Source organism: Octodon degus, unplaced genomic scaffold (genome assembly GCF_000260255.1).
Source record: "Octodon degus isolate 3935 unplaced genomic scaffold, OctDeg1.0 scaffold00019, whole genome shotgun sequence".
In the NCBI taxonomy this organism is placed as follows: Eukaryota; Metazoa; Chordata; class Mammalia; order Rodentia; family Octodontidae; genus Octodon; species Octodon degus.
This window is the reverse complement of record NW_004524595.1, coordinates 2,408,147-2,426,080: the sequence shown is the minus strand read 5'-3', so window position 1 is coordinate 2,426,080 and position 17,934 is coordinate 2,408,147. Positions and strand designations below refer to the sequence as shown.

Genomic DNA, 17,934 nt, shown 5'->3' with positions numbered 1-17,934 from the left:
TGGGGGATTGAACCGCGGTCCCTGATGCTTTTGCTAAGCTTGTTCTAAGTAGGTTCTTTAGACCACTGAGCCATCTCTCCAGCCCCATGAGTTCAATATTGATGAGATTAAATTAGTGCATTTTTTTTTTTAAAGGGAAGAAACAAAAAGAAATTAAAATCTATGATGGGTTGGAGGGGTCCCACCGCTAATACTCAGAATTCTGTACAACAGAACCCAACCAGTTTTTACTGCCTTGTGTGAAGCTTCCAGTAGTGCTCATTATAGAGGGTCACCTGGTGTCACTCTTGATGGCAAGTTAAACATGGTTATGCTGCAAAGCTGCAGAGATGAAAGCCAGGCCAGAACACCAGACAAGGGCAGAGCCTGGCCACCTGCAGGAGCATTCTGCCTGGATCACTTTCTAAGTGTCCAATTTATTTTTGTGTATTGATGATGGTCACTTGCCATGCCTAAATCTTGATCAGTCATTTAATATACACAAATGATTTCACGTCATGCAATCTGTGTATTTTAGGTTTATACACAGAGCCTTCTAGGGCTTCAAAGAAGAGTTGCTAGTTTGTTTCATTACATTTAAGACATTACCAACTGCAAAATAAACTTGACATATCCTAACACAAGAAATTAGATGCTGTGAGTGTACTAACTCAGGCTTTCAAGGAACTTTGATTATTTTATGTACTGCAAATCCTAAATACACCTAACATATTGTTATAAAATGAACTCTTGAGAGTCCAAAGGACCAGGGCAAAATTCTGTCCAGTGAAATCACATGATCAGGCTCTGGAAGGATCAGCCTTTTCAACAGCCCAGAAGCAGGACCTGCCACCATTTCACATCTCATTCCACTTCCTCCTCAATGGGCAAGGACTAAGTTTCTTTTCTTTGCTACATATCCAGCAAGTAACCTGTCCCTGGCATATAGTAGGTCCTCAGGCATCTCCCTTGAGCTGCAACAGCATTTGTCTACTGCTTCTAGCAGGACTGATATTTGAAAGATTTTTGCCCAAAGAGATGTCCTCAGATGGAAGTTTTACAATTATACAACATGATGAATGCATTGCTGTACATGGAAGAGTTTTGAAAACTGCACGCTTCTTCCTTACGGGGTCTTATGGCACAGACTCATGAAGCCCTTTCTGAGAAAAGTCTAGCCAGGTTTTTCCTTTCCAAGAGGACTGGAAAACATGAAGCAAATATCTGGTACATTCAGGTGATGTGTCAGCTTTCTTCCGAATTTCCTTTCTAGTCTAAGTCCCATTCCATCCTGAAGAAAGCATTTTCTTGATTCATTTTGCCATATTTTCTCAATTCTTGGTTTACTTTCTAAGAAGGCTCAGCCTATTAGTGTTAAATACTGGGCTTGGGAACGTGTGCACCTCATGCCATCTCTTGGAGGAATATATTACAATGAAAAATGGGCTTTAATAACAGAATGTTGAGAAAGATGACACAGAGATGATTTACCAATGTATATATTATGACATATTAAATTGCAGACAGTCTGGGTGAGACTGAGTCTTAAATGATACATCCAATATCTGCATCAGCACACAGCCAAAGTAGCTTCAGAAAAACAAAACCATAGAAACCTCTATATGTCACCAGGAGAGGCAGAGCTAAAGCAAAACCCTCCCTCATCCCCAGCCCTCCTCAGAAATGGCTCTGCAGTGGGCTGATGCCTAGCTGCAGAGCACTGAACTGAAAAAGTGGTTAATTAATGAAAAACTTAAAATTCAGCAATAAAATTACCTTTTGCAGTGACTGACAAAGGCAGTATAAATAATTCATCCTCTCTCACAGTTGATTGAACAGAGTGCCTTTCCTCCTTTGTGAACAGCATAGAGACATTTATTTTTCTTGCTGCCACATTTTGTAGCTGCTACAAGTGTCACTGACTAAGCCTGGCCAGAGAACTGAGAAGGAGCAAAGAAAATTTAACTGTGAGCTGTTTTTGGTTGGGATTTCCAAATGCTAGTGTGCTTTTCAGGAGGGCGGCCCAAAGGGTAAACAGGAAGGGTTTTCAAGTGGTGGGTTGTGCAGCAGTCCCTGCACAGGCCATGGCCATTTGGAGTGGGTGGTTCTGGCTGCAGGTTGGCTTCTTTACTGCCCTGCATGGTGTCCTCGCTGTTACCACCTTCCAGGAAAGGAAAGACAAAAAGGTGGGTGGGTGGGGCCACTAGTCAAGAAAGATAGTTAAAGAGAAAGAACCAAAGAAGGGCTGCAGGGGCAGACAACATTTTGGCCCTAGCCTTTCAAGGCTATAATATATCACAGAACTCAGTTGTGTCCCAAATTTTCTGATCAAGGAGATTATAGATCGACAGAGCAATGTGATCGATGATGTAGAGTATGCCTAAGGAGAGTCACATGGAGAGAAGACATTCTCTCAGGCTTTCACAGAGAGTAAATTGGTCAAGCAATGGTCATGACTTATCCACATGGCTGACACTATCCACAAAGGATCTACAAACTGTGGTACAGGGTTTCAGGATAAATCCTGAAGGGACTTGACTGATCTTATCAGATACAAAAGATGCATTTCTTGTTATATAGGTCTTGGTTTATCTTGGTCTTAACAATCCAGCAGAAAACTATAAAAAATGAGGTATAAAAAGTAAAGCCATATTAATATGCTGAGCTGTGAAAGGCTCAAGTCAACAACTTCTGACATTGCCAGTCCTTCAAATAACCCACTACTATGATGGACTACTGGACTATATGGGATTATTTTGCTGAATTCATGCACTTACAATATTTAAGTGGCAATGGAATACCCATCTCTAACAAAACTAAACAAAAAAGGGGATACAAAGGAAGGACCATTTTGTATCTATATATACAAAATAGGATAGATATACAGCTACTTTCTCTTAATTCAATGAGAAGAAAGATTTGTACTAATAGTGTTTCAACAGGATATCATGTCTGCATCTTGTACTATGAATAACCACTAAGAAGATAACAATATGCAATGTATTAATTATTGAAACTGTCTTATTAATCGGTTTTGAAACTGTCTCATTGCTCTCTGTTTCTCAATAAAATTAATAAAAAAAAGCAAGAACCTGAAAGAATAAACAAAATCTGAAAGATACAATAAAAAAAGAGAAAGAACCATTTTGAATTTGATGGATGTGCCTCTTGTATCAGGGTCCTATTTGCTCATCTGTAAAATTGGCATGTATTATTAATATTTTCTCAGCAGGACTGGGTAGGAAGAGCAATTGCATGGTGGTGACGTGGCCATGGGCAATGGCAACTCTTGAAAATGATCCTTGTGTGTGGTTTGCAGCAGGACCCAACTCTGCTTGGCCTCCAAAGTTGTGCTAGGTCCCTCTACTTTTTACTGTGGGTTTTGAGATGCTAGCCTGGCCTCTTGGCAGGAACTTTTTCAACATCCAAGGAAGAAGGCTGGAGTCAAGGAACCCAGAGGACTTCTAATCATATGGCACTACTGGCAAGCCTTTTGGACATAGATTGTTAAATTAAACCTGCAGTTGGATTAAATAACTTGAATTTCATCCAACATGCAAACTCCTTGTGATATCTCCATGATGGCTACCTTTCATTCATCCTTAAGAAGCTGAAATACCAAATAACCCAGCCTTTTAGAACTACAGCAGTATCAACAATAACACCTACTGAGACCTCACATTGATTAGGTCACTTAGTCCTATCTCTACAACGTAAGAATTTCACTACTTTGGTAAATTGCCTGACCTGATAGCCTTAGTTTTTCTGTCTATAAAATGAACTAGATACTAAAATGTGCTTGTAAGTTAGTCATAATAATAAATGGGAACGTACCAGGCATAGGATGTGACTCAGATTGTGCTCAATAAATGTGACATTCTTTCCCCAGATGAGGTGAGAGGCAATGTCTCCTTTTATAAGTGAGGTCACAGAGGTGCAAGAAAACAGATAGGGTTCTTTTATGATCCCAATAGTCAAGGGACAGCAAAGTGCTTTCCTAGGACCAGTGCCAATCCCACCACCATGTTAGTTGGCTTCCCTCTTACGGGTACACATTTATATTCACGTATTAAAGGGAGACAGGTTTAATTTGGCTCATAGCTACAGGGGTTTTGGTCCATGTCAGCAAACTCCCAAACAAAAATATCATGGCAGAAGGGCATGACAGAGCAAAGCTGCTGTGTTCATGATTAAGGAAACAGAGTAGGGGAACAATTTCAGAGAGAAATGGGTGAGCCACCAGAGATAGACACACAGGTCATGCCTTTGTGGCCCACCTAGATATACCCAGAGGTACATTCCTCTAATCCCTCAGACACATTCCAAAGCTGGCCAAGTTGGTATTCTACCCAAACTATCCTTGCCAACTTGATACCCAAATATATCTCCTTAATCTATACTTAATTTCCAAATAAGCACAACATGATACCTAACATGATACAATTATACTGTGTACAACTCAGACATAATAATCACTTCCTCAGAGGCTCAAAAGTTCCAGAATTTTTCAACAATTCAAGTCCAAGTCTTTTCTAATACTCAAGGTAGACTCTTAGTTATAAACCTCTGTAAGAGTAAAAAGTTATGGGAGGAGTACCATGGCATAGGGTGAGCATTTCCATTCCTACAGAAAGAAATGGGCAGATAGCAAAGAACTGGATAAAAGTGAGACCAAAATCTGGCAGGAACAAAAAACAGTACTGTAGCTCCATATTCACCCAGGGTACATGGTAGTGAGATTTGGATTCCAAAGAGCCTTATCCCTATGGCCTTGCTGGTTGTGGCCACAAAGCCTCTCTTCTGAGCTTCTCAACTTTTTTTGTATTTAGGACAGGGTGTACAGAGTGGACAGGGTCTCACTGCATAGATTGGATTTGTAGTGATCCTCCTGTTTACAGCCTCCCAAGTGCTGGGATTATAGGCACATGTCACCATGCCCAGTCTACTTATTTCTTTTTCTTTTTCTTTTTATATTTAGATGGGCTGCTCAACTCACAGCCTGCAGTTTTCCTAAGGTAATGCTTTAAGTGCCTGGTATCTCCAATTTTAAGGGGTCTCCACTATACCTTTGGGAATTCCTGCACCTCAATGCACTGCTTTCTCAGGGACTCCTTGTCTGGATTTGCAGGCTTTTCTCATAAATCTGGGTGTGCACCTCCAGGACCCCAAAACTATTGCTTTCTATATGACAGCAAAGCCAGAATTGCATGGAAGGTGCCAAGATCTTCTGCCAGCCAGAACAATAGCAAGGCTCCCTTAAGCCATGGCTACATGAGCTTCTGTTTACTTGGATGGCTGAGTGTGGTGAAATAAATCCCATGAAACCAGTGGTCTGGTTGGAGCTTCTCAGGCAAGGGACCCAAGGCATCGCTTGTCAGTTGAAAGGTTTATACCTTTTCAACTTCAATCCTGGAAAGGGTGGAGTCTTGCCAATTCCTGAAATGCCCACAAGGAATCTTTCTCCTGTTTCTCTACAAAACTCTTTAACGGTGTTAATCTCTTAAGTAGCCATATGTCCATTAGTCTTAAGTTTATATGTGGTTCTTTCTGGGCCAAATTTTAGGTTTTTCACATTTTTCCATTCTACTTTTGGTCATAAATTCTCATAATGTATCTGGCTAAAAGTAGTACCCATGCCACAGCCTGAATGTTGGGTTGCTTTAACATTTTTCCACCAGATACATTTGTCCATTGCCCTTTATCTCAGTCCCTTTTAATGTCTCAGCACATGGGCAAAACATAGACAAGTATTACATGTGTGACATGGCCTCCAGTACCATTTCCAATAAATTCCTCATTCTTAACTGAAAATTCTTGAGCCTCGTTTTTACCATCTCCTTTTCTATTAACATTCTGATCCTCTAAGTTCTCATGAGACTTATCCATGAGGGCTCTGCTTATAGGACTTTAGGGATTCTCTAGGCCACATCTTCCAAATCTTTCCAAATACTTCTCACAAGCCAGATCTAAAAGCTTCTCAGTCATACAGTCAGGCATGGTCATTCCAGTGCCAGCTTTTGCATTAGTCAGCTTCCTTATCAGTGAGACACTACATTCCGAGACACCCACAAATCAAAGGGGGCAAGTTTAATTCGAGTCATGGTTGCAGGGTTTCAGTCCATGGCTGGATATCCCCAAGGCAGGAATATCATGGTGGAAGGGCAAGATAGAACATGACTATCTTAGTTCTTGGTGGTCAGGAAACAGAGTAGGGAAACAGTGCTAGGCAGGAAAGGGTGAGGGACCAGGCAGACCCTCAGGTCACACTCATGCTGCCATGACCCACTCAGAAGGCTGCTCCAATGACTCCCCAGGTGAGTCTCTGGGCCAATCAAGTTGGCACTCCATGTTAACCACCATAATGGCCAACCAGATAACTCAGTAAGTGGTGACTGAGTTTTTCCTCACCTGGCCAGTCTAGAGACATCAGGAAACAGCTGAAAGGATAAGAAAGGACCCAATCCCTAAGGGAATCTCCTGCTTAAGTGGGAAGTAGCCTAACTGCTGTTCCAATTAACAAATCTCTTTAGTGATAGAGCCTCTGGGTAGAGTTTACCCTTCATTCCTAGGGGAAGCTACTTAGGATTATTTATTTCTCATTAGACTCTCTAGGGTATGCTAAGAGCTGCTCAATTAAACTCCTTGCATCAAAGAAACAAACATTAAAATGTAGGATTCTAACAGATTTCTACAGACAAAAAGAAGACAAAACAACTATGAGTGATTAATTCTCAACATCATACAGAGACAGTAAGCCAGGAAGACAATGTTTTAGGCAAAAAGTTGATAATAAGCATACATAGTCATCTAATCATAAAGAATTGGCTTAATTTTTAGGACCTCTTCTCTGAGGAAGCTTGGTATCTTTGCCCATGTAGGACTGACAAGTACTTAGGTATGCAAAAATTCTGGGTGTGTTGTGTGTGAGGAGAACCATTTAGAATGGAGAGTGTTTATAGCCTTCCTGGGTTACAATGGGTCACAGAGGTCATAGGTTATCCAGTCCAAACTACAGGTTACTCTTGGAGATGGAAACAAGTCTCTGAGAGCCAGTTCTAAACTCTTGGAGAAATGTCTTTCATGGTACAATACAACTCTAGGGAAAAGCTCCACAGAACCCCTGATGGCAGAACTTCTGTGCTTTAAACTCATTCTCTCAACAGAAAAACTGGCTGGTCCACAGTGATCTTAATAGCAACAGAGTACCCTGGGAGATTGTATCCTTGCACAGAGTACAGATGGCAAACATTTCATCTATGAGGTATCATCTGCAAAGAAAGCTGCTGTTTATCTGTTTCTGAGAGAGGAGCATAATACTGTTCTCTCAGCAGCTCTTTGAACTAGAAACAGCAAACATAAACTCTTTTCAAATAATTATAACAGAATAAAGTCTTCTGTTTCTACTATGGATAATCACAGAGCAGAAACTCAGGGAGAGGGGAAGAAGAAAAAGGAGGGGAAAAGGTAATAGGAGGACAGAAAAATAGAAATAAGGGAACATCAAAAGAGCCCACAGGCACAGAAGAAGTGGGGGTGAGGCAGCTCCCCACACGTTTCTCACCCTCTCTGTGCAAGACTAAAATGATCAGCTGGTGAGAAGGACCTAAGGAGATCTAAGCAACCACACAGAGATGCTCAGAGACACTCAAAGACCCACAGAAAGGGACTCAGCCCCACATCAAGGCAGCTGTAAATAACACCCACAAATGCAAGGAAATTCCAGCTGAACACTGTGCTCCTCCTACCAGGCTGAGCCAGTAAAGAAATCACCTCTTTCTTACTTTTACTAGAGAGGATTCAAGTTTTTATCTTAAACAAATGGGTAGAATCTCATCATGTTTTAAAGAGAAACAGGCCAGTGTCAATGTATTCCAAAAAGGCGGTGTTTTATTTAGAATATCTCCGTTGATATTTTAAATACCATTAAATATCACAGTCACTTAAGGCTGCTATGGGTTTGTTCAGCCATAAGTCTATGGGAATTGCTTGGAAATTGCCCAATAAGGCAGATTAGCTGAGAGACCTTGACCCCTTCACAGAGAGCTCAAGAGTATAAACCAGAGAGTTGGTTGGGTGCCATTCAGACAAAAAATATTTAGACCACAAGACTGAACTCAAACTTCTGGACCTGGCAGGCATCCAGGGCCTCAGTGAATCTGGGTCTCATAGGAGGATTCTCAGCCCATTCCTCACCTCAAAGTTGGGCTTAATGGGTGTCTTGGTCCCCGAGCACATCTGACTTCTTACGCCATTGGGATTCTGAACATCCCCGTATGCCTGGTACACTCTCTTCCTTGTTTGCCGCACAAGTACACACACTCCTTGATACCTAATCTGGATGGCTATTATATTTTTGCAGCACCCTCTATTTCTTTTCCATAGCACCCACCACAAATTCAGTTGAACAGCGTTCACTGTCTGTGAGTCCTCACCATCATAAGCTCCTTAGGAACATGGGCCACGCCTGCCATAGTTTTGGCTCCTGTCCTAGTGCTTCGCACAACATGGTACCTGCATGTATGAAGATTTTCCTCAAGAATTTCTTTTTTCTGACTTTGGTTTTTGAGACAGGATCTTATTATCTATTCCAGACTAGCTTTGAAATTGTCATGGGCTTGAACTTGAGATCCTGATGCCTCAGTCCCCATCCACCCAAGTGCCAGGACACCAAGTCAAAGCTTTACCTTGTGAGAAAAATGCCTCTGACCTACTGTTTCTCTCAATAATTGAGGCCACTCAATTAGGAGGGTCCTCCCTCCCTACCTGCCCAACCCAGGATACTGTTTCACACAGCCCTTGGCAGTGGGAGGGAGGTGACCTCACATCTCTAGAGCACCAGCTCCCCTTTCCCCCATGACACTGTTCTCTCATCCCCTGACTTACCATTTTGTCTCTGTTTAGTTCCAAGGCAGTTTTTATTTGGGAGCCAAGTTTCTGGCTAAGCTTCAGGGAAAATGGGCAGCTCTCTGACTTCTCCTTTCCTGTTAAAGAACTTCATTCCTGGCCTTTCTGCCTCACAGGTAAATCCAAACTGTGGCTTCTGGAGAACAGGGTCCTGTCTGGCTTCTGGAACACCCTCAGGGCATAGCTGAGGGCCATAAGCCACAATGATGAGGTTGAGTTGTGTACACGTTCAGTTGCTGAATTAGACCAGGAGTCTGTAAACCATGGCCCCTAGGCCAGATTTAGCTAAATATCTATTTTTGCATGCAGGTAATTTTTCAAAATTTTTCAATGGTTAGAAAGAAAAACATCAAACAATACTTCATGATGCAAAAAGATGAATTCAGATTTCAGTTTCAACAAATTTTACCTGATGCTGTATTTCCACTCATACACATAGTCCCTAAGGCTGCCTTTACACCACCATGACAGAGCTGAATGAATGCCTACAGGAGAAAATGTATGACCCCTAAAACCTAAGATACATTTTACCTGGCCATTGATAGGACCCACTGACTCCTGTTGTAGACATAGGGAACAGAACAAGTGTGACAAAACCTCATCTTTCATGACTGTTTATAGTGGAAGAAACAGACAATATACACATAGAAAGCAAAAATGGATGTGGGGAAAGAGGAAAAGAAGAGAAGTTTCAATTGGACAGGTGGACAAAGCCTCACTGATGAGCTGGTATCTGAGCAGAAACCTGAGGGATGCAGGGGAAGGAGATAAAGGCCGGGGAGAGAACAGACTTCAGAGTCAGTACTCCAAAGGCAGACTACAAAGGGGCTGAGGCCTTGGTCAGAACCTTTTCTCTGAAAACTTCCCTTGCAGCTCTCACCCATGTTAGTGCAGAGTCCTCAAGCTAAGCTACGTACATTTCCATCAGAGGCAGTGTTGTATAGTGTTTAGATCATGTCTTTATAATCAGAGAATCTGTATTTGGATCCCAGCACTCCAGGAGACTTGAGGTTAAAGCACCACAAGTTCCAATCGAGCAACTTAGCAAGACACTGTCTCAAATAAAAATAAATCCAAAGGGCTGGGAAATGTAGCTCAGTGGGAAGGCCTTGGGTTCAATCCTCAGTATTACTCCCTCCCCCAAATCCACACATGAGGGGGTTAAGTATTGTCACAATGGGCCTCTCCTTGCCTGCCTGTGTTGGTGTTCTCTGCTTTTGATTTTAAGCACCCAAGGGTTGGCTATCATTTATCCTGAATATTCTGGGAAGGCTTGCTTTCATATGTTTGGTCCTGCTGGCCCTATAAACCATTGTAATGTCCCAGAAAGTCTCATATTTCAGCTTTCAAAATGCATCTCCTTCTTGTTGGGAGTGCCTCTTGGCAGGCCTTTGTTAATGAAGATTTGGTGAGAAAAGCCCGACCTTGGACTGTAGGCTGGCCTAGGTAACAGTTGCTAGATTTCCCCGAGGCAGGGGCCCCTTGTAGGTCAGTGTTTCTTATTGTTTTGATGTCATGGAGGGCAGGTGACCCTGAACTCTTCTCTCTGCTGCTGCTCAGGTGCTGGTGAGGTACAGGGCTCTGCCTTTCCTGCTCTGGAACATGGGATGGGGCACGAATCTGCACCCCTTTTCTGAAAGGGATGAAGGCAAGCTGCTGAAGCTTTGATGCCTCAGAGATGCCTGCTAGAAGAGTACATGGAGAACACGGTGTTCCATTATTAATAACCATTCTAATGCAACTTCAGAGAGTTCAGGTAGGCGCAGCCAGTGCCATCCCAGCTGCAAACACAATTCTATTTCCTCCGCAGTTCCCCTCAGACAGCCTCTAAATCAAATTCCATTTCTGATCGCCTGAACTTTGCTTGCTGATGAACTTTGATTCATGAAGTAGCTTCTCTGGGTGGAAATTTTCACAGAACTCAATTAAAGCAAATTGATTGTGGAAGGTTATAAGAATGAACAGGAAGGAGGTAGGAATCCCTCAAAGGACACCAGTCATGCAAAAATAGCTTTTGAGAAAACTACCAAAATAACAGCTTTTCACTTCTTGAAAGATTCCATTCACACCGCAGTTCATGGACTTTTACTGCAAGCTGCAAATGTTTTTGCCGGTTCTCGCAGGTTTTGCTCCCTTTAGTCATCTAAACTGCACAGAGTTGAGAGATCAAAGGATACAGTCCCTGCCCCCACTGTGGCCCCTCATCTGGCTGCGTCTCCTGAACAATCTCAGTAGCTCTGTGACATTTTAATTTGCTGGAATGAGACAGAATGCAAGCAGGCAGACTCAGGTCTGTGCATTTATCTTGCTTGGGGGAAATTAGTGCTGGATCTAACACACGCCCACTGTATACACCAATGAGAAAATACAATTCAATTTGTGTTGGCAGCTTTAGGAGTGCAGGGCAACCATTTGTTAAGTGCAGGGTAATTCCGTGCCTGCTTTTGCAGAGAAGCAGCACCAAATCCCCAAGTTGGCAATTTTGCTGGCAGATAAGTGAGTTCCCAGCTCTGTGGAAACCTTCTGGGCAGCAGATTGCTCTCATGCAGTCTGGTAGCCCAGGAATAGTGTTTCTGTTGACCAAGCCATCCAGGGTCACCCAACATGTCACATAAGACAATCCAGGAAACTTTGCACCAGGGGCTTGGTTGATGTGTTTGTAAAAGACGCACTCTGAAAACCAGAGTGAACCAGGGAAGTGTTTGCATCCCAAACCCTACTGTACACTTCCTGAGCCTTCCCACTCAAGATCTTCTGGCATGCTCCTCTCTGCCTTGCCAAGGTAGAGTGACGAAATGTTCCAGGCAAGAGCTTGCAGTTATCTCATTTTATTATGAGTTGGAGGCTGCGTGGGTGCACAGTCAGGGACTGGCCCAGACTGATGTGCTGTCCAAGGTTGTAGGAAATGAAATAGAGGCACATTTTAGAGACTAATGAATAAAGAAAAAAGAGAAGTACAATGTGCTGAGAACTATACCCACAAAAAATCACAGACATCAGGAATCAACCCAATCTACCATGGACAAAACCTCTTCCCTGCCTCCTCTAGGGCCGTCCTGCAGAATCCAGTCTGGACAGTGCCCTAGAGTTCCCTTCCTCAGTTTTCTTCCAAACACCTAACGAATTTCCCTCTGATTTCTTACTATCCTTCCAGGGCCTTCTGTGCTCTCAGGGTCAACCTGGCAAGGCCAGGGCTTGCAGCCTCAGCAAGCGCTCTACTAACATTTGACTCTCCCAGTTCAGAATGCTTTGCTGCCTGCCCAGTCCCCTCAGTGAAGCCACCTGTTGACTGCAGATGCCCCAAACAGCTCTCCTATCAGGACTTTGGAAGGGTTGTTTAGTTGTTTGCCAGCGTGCATGTGTCCCCCTCCTCAGAAGCCCAAGGCTGTACGATGTAGCCCTGCAGGTCTATAAAGCTGAAAGCCCAGCATATTTGGGTTCTCTTATGCCAAGATTCTCTTTGGGTAAGTTTTATTCCCTCTGAGCCTCAGTTTCTTCATTAGAAAATAAAAATACCCATTTCAGGTGAGCCTAAAGCAGATAACATTTACAACAGTCTGTGTGTGCCTTACATTGGCATCTGGCACTCACTCAGTAAACCGTACTTTCTTCTGTTCCCTGGCTATGAAAGAAAAAGAGAAGAAGGAGCTCCCCAGGCAGGGCAGTTCTAGGAACAGCCTTAAATAACACAGGTAATTATGGTGAGCAGTAGGGAGAGGCAGTGTCTCAGGGTCCCGGCAGTGAAAGATTGGTGGAGGTAGAGAAAGGACAAGAGGGCCCAATCTAAGGGACACTACAGCCCCACGTAGCACTGCTCATCACAGGATCAGCCTTCTAGTACAGAATTTACCATAGTTTTGAAAATAAAGGAGCAGCTCCTCTCCCACTGCCTTGTTTCCCATATAGCCTAAAACATTTATCCAGGAGCAAATCAAATGTTTGGAGTATCTCTGTGCCAGTCTCCGTGTGAATTTCCAGGTGACAAACCTTTGGCAGCAATCCAAACAGACTGGCTAACCCAGTTTGCAAGACACCCAAGACTTCTGTTTGTGTGGGAGAGGATCTTAGACTCTCGAGTTGGAGGCAAGTTGGGAGAAAAGGGCCTAGAAGACCCAGGGTGGCAACTGTGGGCTGCTCCATGCTCTTTCCACATGGCAAAGAGAAACACGAGAGAATCTTGATGTATAGCAGGTCAGGCAAGGTTGCAGACTATTGTGCCTCACACAATTACACAGTTACATGGTCTCTGCTTAATACCTGAGTCCAGATTATTAATAGACCTTTAAACTGTTGATTATGAAAGGGACTTGTGGGTACCTTATTCCAGTATTTCTCTAAACATGCCTTTTGAAGTCCTAAGTTGAGGGAGAGCACAGGGCTTGGTGTTGTCTCTATTGTCCCCAGATCTACCCCCTATTACATTTTCTGCTGGGATGTGTGGTCAATGAAGGGTTCATCTGGAACAAAGGGTCCTCTGCTGTGGAAGCCACTGGATGGTTGCTTCTGTGTCCATGTTTTGTAGTCAGAGCCACCTACCCTTCTAATCTAGACCTTTCCACTTAGCCTATTGCTGGGCAGGCAGACTCTGTGTTATCTTGGCTGGTGATGCCAAAAAGCACATTCAAATGCTGCTGAACAAGAAGAAGGAGTCCAAACAATGTTGATACAAGAAAGTATAATTTTGAAGAAGCAGCAACTATCTACACTGAGCGGTTCTGGGAGTTGTTAGTTTGTCAGATTCTTTCTTTAGCATCTCTCAGCAGCCATGTTGGATTGAGAAAGCATAGGGCGCTAGGCAGTACCAGACAAGCTCAAACCCAGTGCTCTAGACCAACACTGAATTGATGTGCCATGGACCTTGGGCAAGCGATTTTGTCTTTGAATTGCCTCCTGTAGAGCTTATCTCCAAAATGCTTTCCAGTTTTAGACTTCTCTGACCTTTAAAGATGGCCTTGTCCTTATACCAATGGTTACATTTTATTTTATGTTTTCATGTATTTAGTACACAGTCTACAGGGTCTCACTATGCATATTGGACTTGTAGTGATCCTCCTGTTTTTAGCCTCCCAAGCACTGGGATTATAGGCGCGCATCACCATGCGTAGTCTCAATCACCATCTCAGCATGCCCTGGGGGTGGAGCCAGCATGGCAAGCCAGGGATCAAACTTCCATCCCTGCACCCGCCTAAACAGGCTTGTTAGTCCGCTGAGCTCTCTGGCTGGCCCCCAATGGTTACATTTTAGATCAACCTGCCATGAAATATAGGTATTAGCTTTTCTTTTCTATTCCACAAGCTTAAGATACCTTAAGGATCCCTGTGCCTTAATTAATTTGACCTCTGCTAACTAAAATTCTTATCTACATAGAAATGGCATGATAAAAGAATGTTTACCCAGGCTCTGAAGATCGTGCATATTGTTAAATGAAAAGGTATCACCTAACAGACTGTCAGTATACCCTCAGTGATGCATATTCTGCTGCTAATTTGTTGGTTTTTTTTTCTATGTCCTACAAACTAATACCATATGTGAGTATCATGAGGCTATTCCAAGAGCACCTAATATATGCCAGGCTACAAAATCTACATTAGACTGAACTCATCAGTCTAAGAAACAGGTGCTTTATGAGAAAGCAGGGCCTGTTTGGAATGGTCGAGGTGTGGAGAGTGGGCATGCTGCAGGTGAAGACCATTCCATGTGCTTTGGAGACTGGATATATAGAGGAAAGGTTAAGAGATCCCCCCCCCCCAGCAAACACTTTGGTATTGACCACACTAGGCACATGGATATATTACTCCCAGAAAAGTCATAATTCTAGAAGTCAACAGCTTCAAGTTCTTCACCCACCATAGCCCCAGACTCATTGTAGGAAAAAGCAATGATTCACTTGGAGGCTTCAGAGTGGTATTAAATTACTTGTCCATTATTATGTGATTTATGCTGAGATTGGGCAGAGAGGTCCCTGCATAGCTTTCTCCTCCTCACCCCACCCACCCCAGTCTCAACCACTGCCCAAACATCCACAGAATTTATAACACAGAAATTGGCTCTGAGACTGAGAACTGTGGCATTTTCCTTCTGCCAGGGCTTTTTGCTACTGTGCCGGTTTTATGCATAAGTCCAGATGATTCTTATATTAAGCCACAGGAAAAAAAATTCAATTTATTTTTTATTAAAGTCCAACCGCTGCCCTGCCAGTCAAACCCATTTATCTCACTGAGTGTGGATTGCTCATGTCAACCCATGATTACCGGGCGCTACCTCGATAACAGCCTGCTGATTATCTCGACATCTGAAAAGCTGCCTTTTGTAAATTACATTGCGGCTAATGAAGCCCAGATGCACGCGCTTCAGTGTCCGCTCTTGCTTGCCCTCGCTCTGTCACGCACAGGAGCCAAGCCACAAGGCCAGTGCTGGCATGCGGATGTCATCATTCCCAAAGCCTAGGATTTCAGGGCCAGATGCAGAAAAGGCCCTTTTTCGTGCTGCAGCTACCTCCGGATCGGGTTTGCATACCCCCGCTGATTCAATATGCTTTCTCCCAAAGTGTGATTGGGAGGCAGATTAGAGCTCCATTATTATAGTGAGCACAGAAAACCCAGCTACCAGACAACACTTTAATTTAGGATAATAAGGAAGATGAACAACATGTGGTGCAGATCATGTAGGTGCAAAGGCTGTGATTTTTAAATTACGTGAAACAGATGCGGAGGGGAAAGTTGCCATCCATATGACAGTTTAGTTCAGCTTGAACAAAGACAGGCCCTGATGTGGTTTGGGGCTACTTCTGCTGCCCAGTGGCGGTGAATCAAAGAAGTTGAACAGAACGCTCCTATCACGGTCTCAGCAGTGGCCAGTGCCGTGGTGTTTTGCTGAGTGATGGCTTAAATATCTTTCTTGATATGGCTTCTTCATGTTTCAAGTAGAAAGAAAGAAGTGTCAAGGGCTGGGATGAACACATTAGTGTCAGTAAATATATGTGTCTCTTTTCAAGGTCTTCTACATGTCGTTAGGGCCATATTATGTGGTTCTGCTAAGAACTACATGGCAGAGAGCCCAGGCAGACCTGTGACTCAGAGGAAGGGCTTTACCTGGTGGAATTTACTCTCAGCCCCAGAACCAAAGAGTCACTGCCAAGGACCGCTCTTCTGTGGTCACTTCCCACCAGCTTTCCTCGTCATTCCCTGCTGGCAGTGCCATGGAGAAGGTCATGCAGGACAGGTGAGGAGTGGCTTGGGGTGCTTTCAGGCCTATCTAGGTTGCAGGTCAAGGCTATCAAAATAGAACCCATTTGGACCAAGTCCCAGAGCTCTAGGAAATGAGGACCATCATAGATAACTAGGATAGTGCGGGTACAGTGAGGGACCCCAGCCTCTTAGTTCTCCAAAACTGGAAAGAGTTTTCCTTTGCTTGTCTTCCTTTTCCTTTTTGTCCCTCCCTCCTTCTCTCCCTCCTTTCTTCCCTCCTTCTCTCCATTCCTCCCTCCTTTCCTTCCTTTCTTCCTCAGGGTCTTTCTCATGCTGTACAAGCACTCTACCACTGAACTATATCCTCATATTTTTTTCTTTGCAAGATAGAATCATTTCTAAGAGCAGGCATTTGACTCTGCCAAGGTTTTGCTTTCAAAATAAGTTTAATGTCCATTCTTATTTCCTTGACCGTTTGGCAGAGGGAAAGGTGTGGAAAGCCAAGACTAAGGGGTGAGTGGACATGGGCAGGTGGTGGCCCCTAAGAATTGGGTGCAGGGTAGCAGTTACAGGAAAATTCCATCCTGATGTGTAGATGCAAAGTAAACATTCACTCAATCAACATATTGAGTTCTGCTTGTACAAAGAACAGGGCTGATACTGTGAAGACATAGAAACAGCTTCTAGTTATTCCCTAACTTTGTGTTGCTTGCCTTTTATTAAGGACGAGAAAATCTGCATAAACAAAGCGATACCTTGAGAGTAGAACAAATGCCCAAGTATTAGAAATAAAACCATACTATTCTGGTATAGCAGATAGAGAATGAAATGTTTGAGTAACTTTAGAAATTCTTCCCCAAATCTCGAGAGCAGGGTCGGTCATCTTATCTCCCCCTCAGTGTGTGCTTCTTATTGCTATTGTTTTGAGTTTTTTATTTTTCTAATGCAGAATGGATTTTGTTCCATATTTTAATGGAAATAAAGGAGATACTGGGCCAGTCTGGTAACCAGGAGTGGAGTTGGGGCCTTGGGATTCCGTAAGTGCTGTGGGGGTGGCAGGCTGCTCAGACATCGAGTCCTGGCCAAGCTCACCTGTCCTGTAACTGCTAGGTCTCAGCAGGGCTTTAGTGAATTAAAGGGCCACTGTGGTGCAATTCCATTTTGTTAGTTTCTAAGTTGCTCTGAAGGACTTTCACCTTCTCAATAGTTCTGAAGAATGGGGTTCTCTGAAACCGGACACCAAAAGTACCTTCTGAGATGTGGTCACACTTGATTTATAGAAAGAAATGAAGAGAGAGTGCTTAAGAGAGATAGAGAACAAGCCACAGATACAAAAGAAGATGGATGGAGGGATTAAAGGAGAGATGACCAGATTTTTTTTCCAGGGTCATCTTCACATGAAGAACAAGAGTCAGCACTCAAACCCAGCACTGTTTATTTTTTAAAATAAATACATATTTTTTTATCAGTTTATGTTTGTAGCATGTAATAATCACACATGCTGTGGGGAGTTTGTATGTGTCACGACTCATCTTAATTCTTTTATTCCCCTTCTCTTCCTGACCCTGCCTGTTCCCTCCAACAGGGAGGGATACCCTTTCCATTTAGAAAATCTCTATTTCTATATTTTCCTTCAATTCTCTTTCTTTTCTACCACACTTTGCTTCCTACTGTAATTTATATATTATAATAAACCTAATCATTTGCAACATGCTTGCTAATGTGCAAAGCAGCCCTTTCACTAAAATAGCTTGTACTTAGAAATAAAGGAACCAAGTCACACAGACGGGATGCTTTGTCCAAGACTAGTATAGCACTGCTCCCTGGAGCTCCTCCAGCTGCCTATCTGTTCATTCAAGAAAAC

At 43.2% G+C, this 17,934-nt stretch overlaps 1 protein-coding gene across 1 annotated transcript in view; it reads right to left on the bottom strand.

Moving 5' to 3' along the window:
- The window catches only part of Alk (ALK receptor tyrosine kinase), an 854,626-nt gene that overhangs the window by 411,032 nt on the left and 425,660 nt on the right, over window positions 1-17,934 (bottom strand). The window lies entirely within an intron of this gene.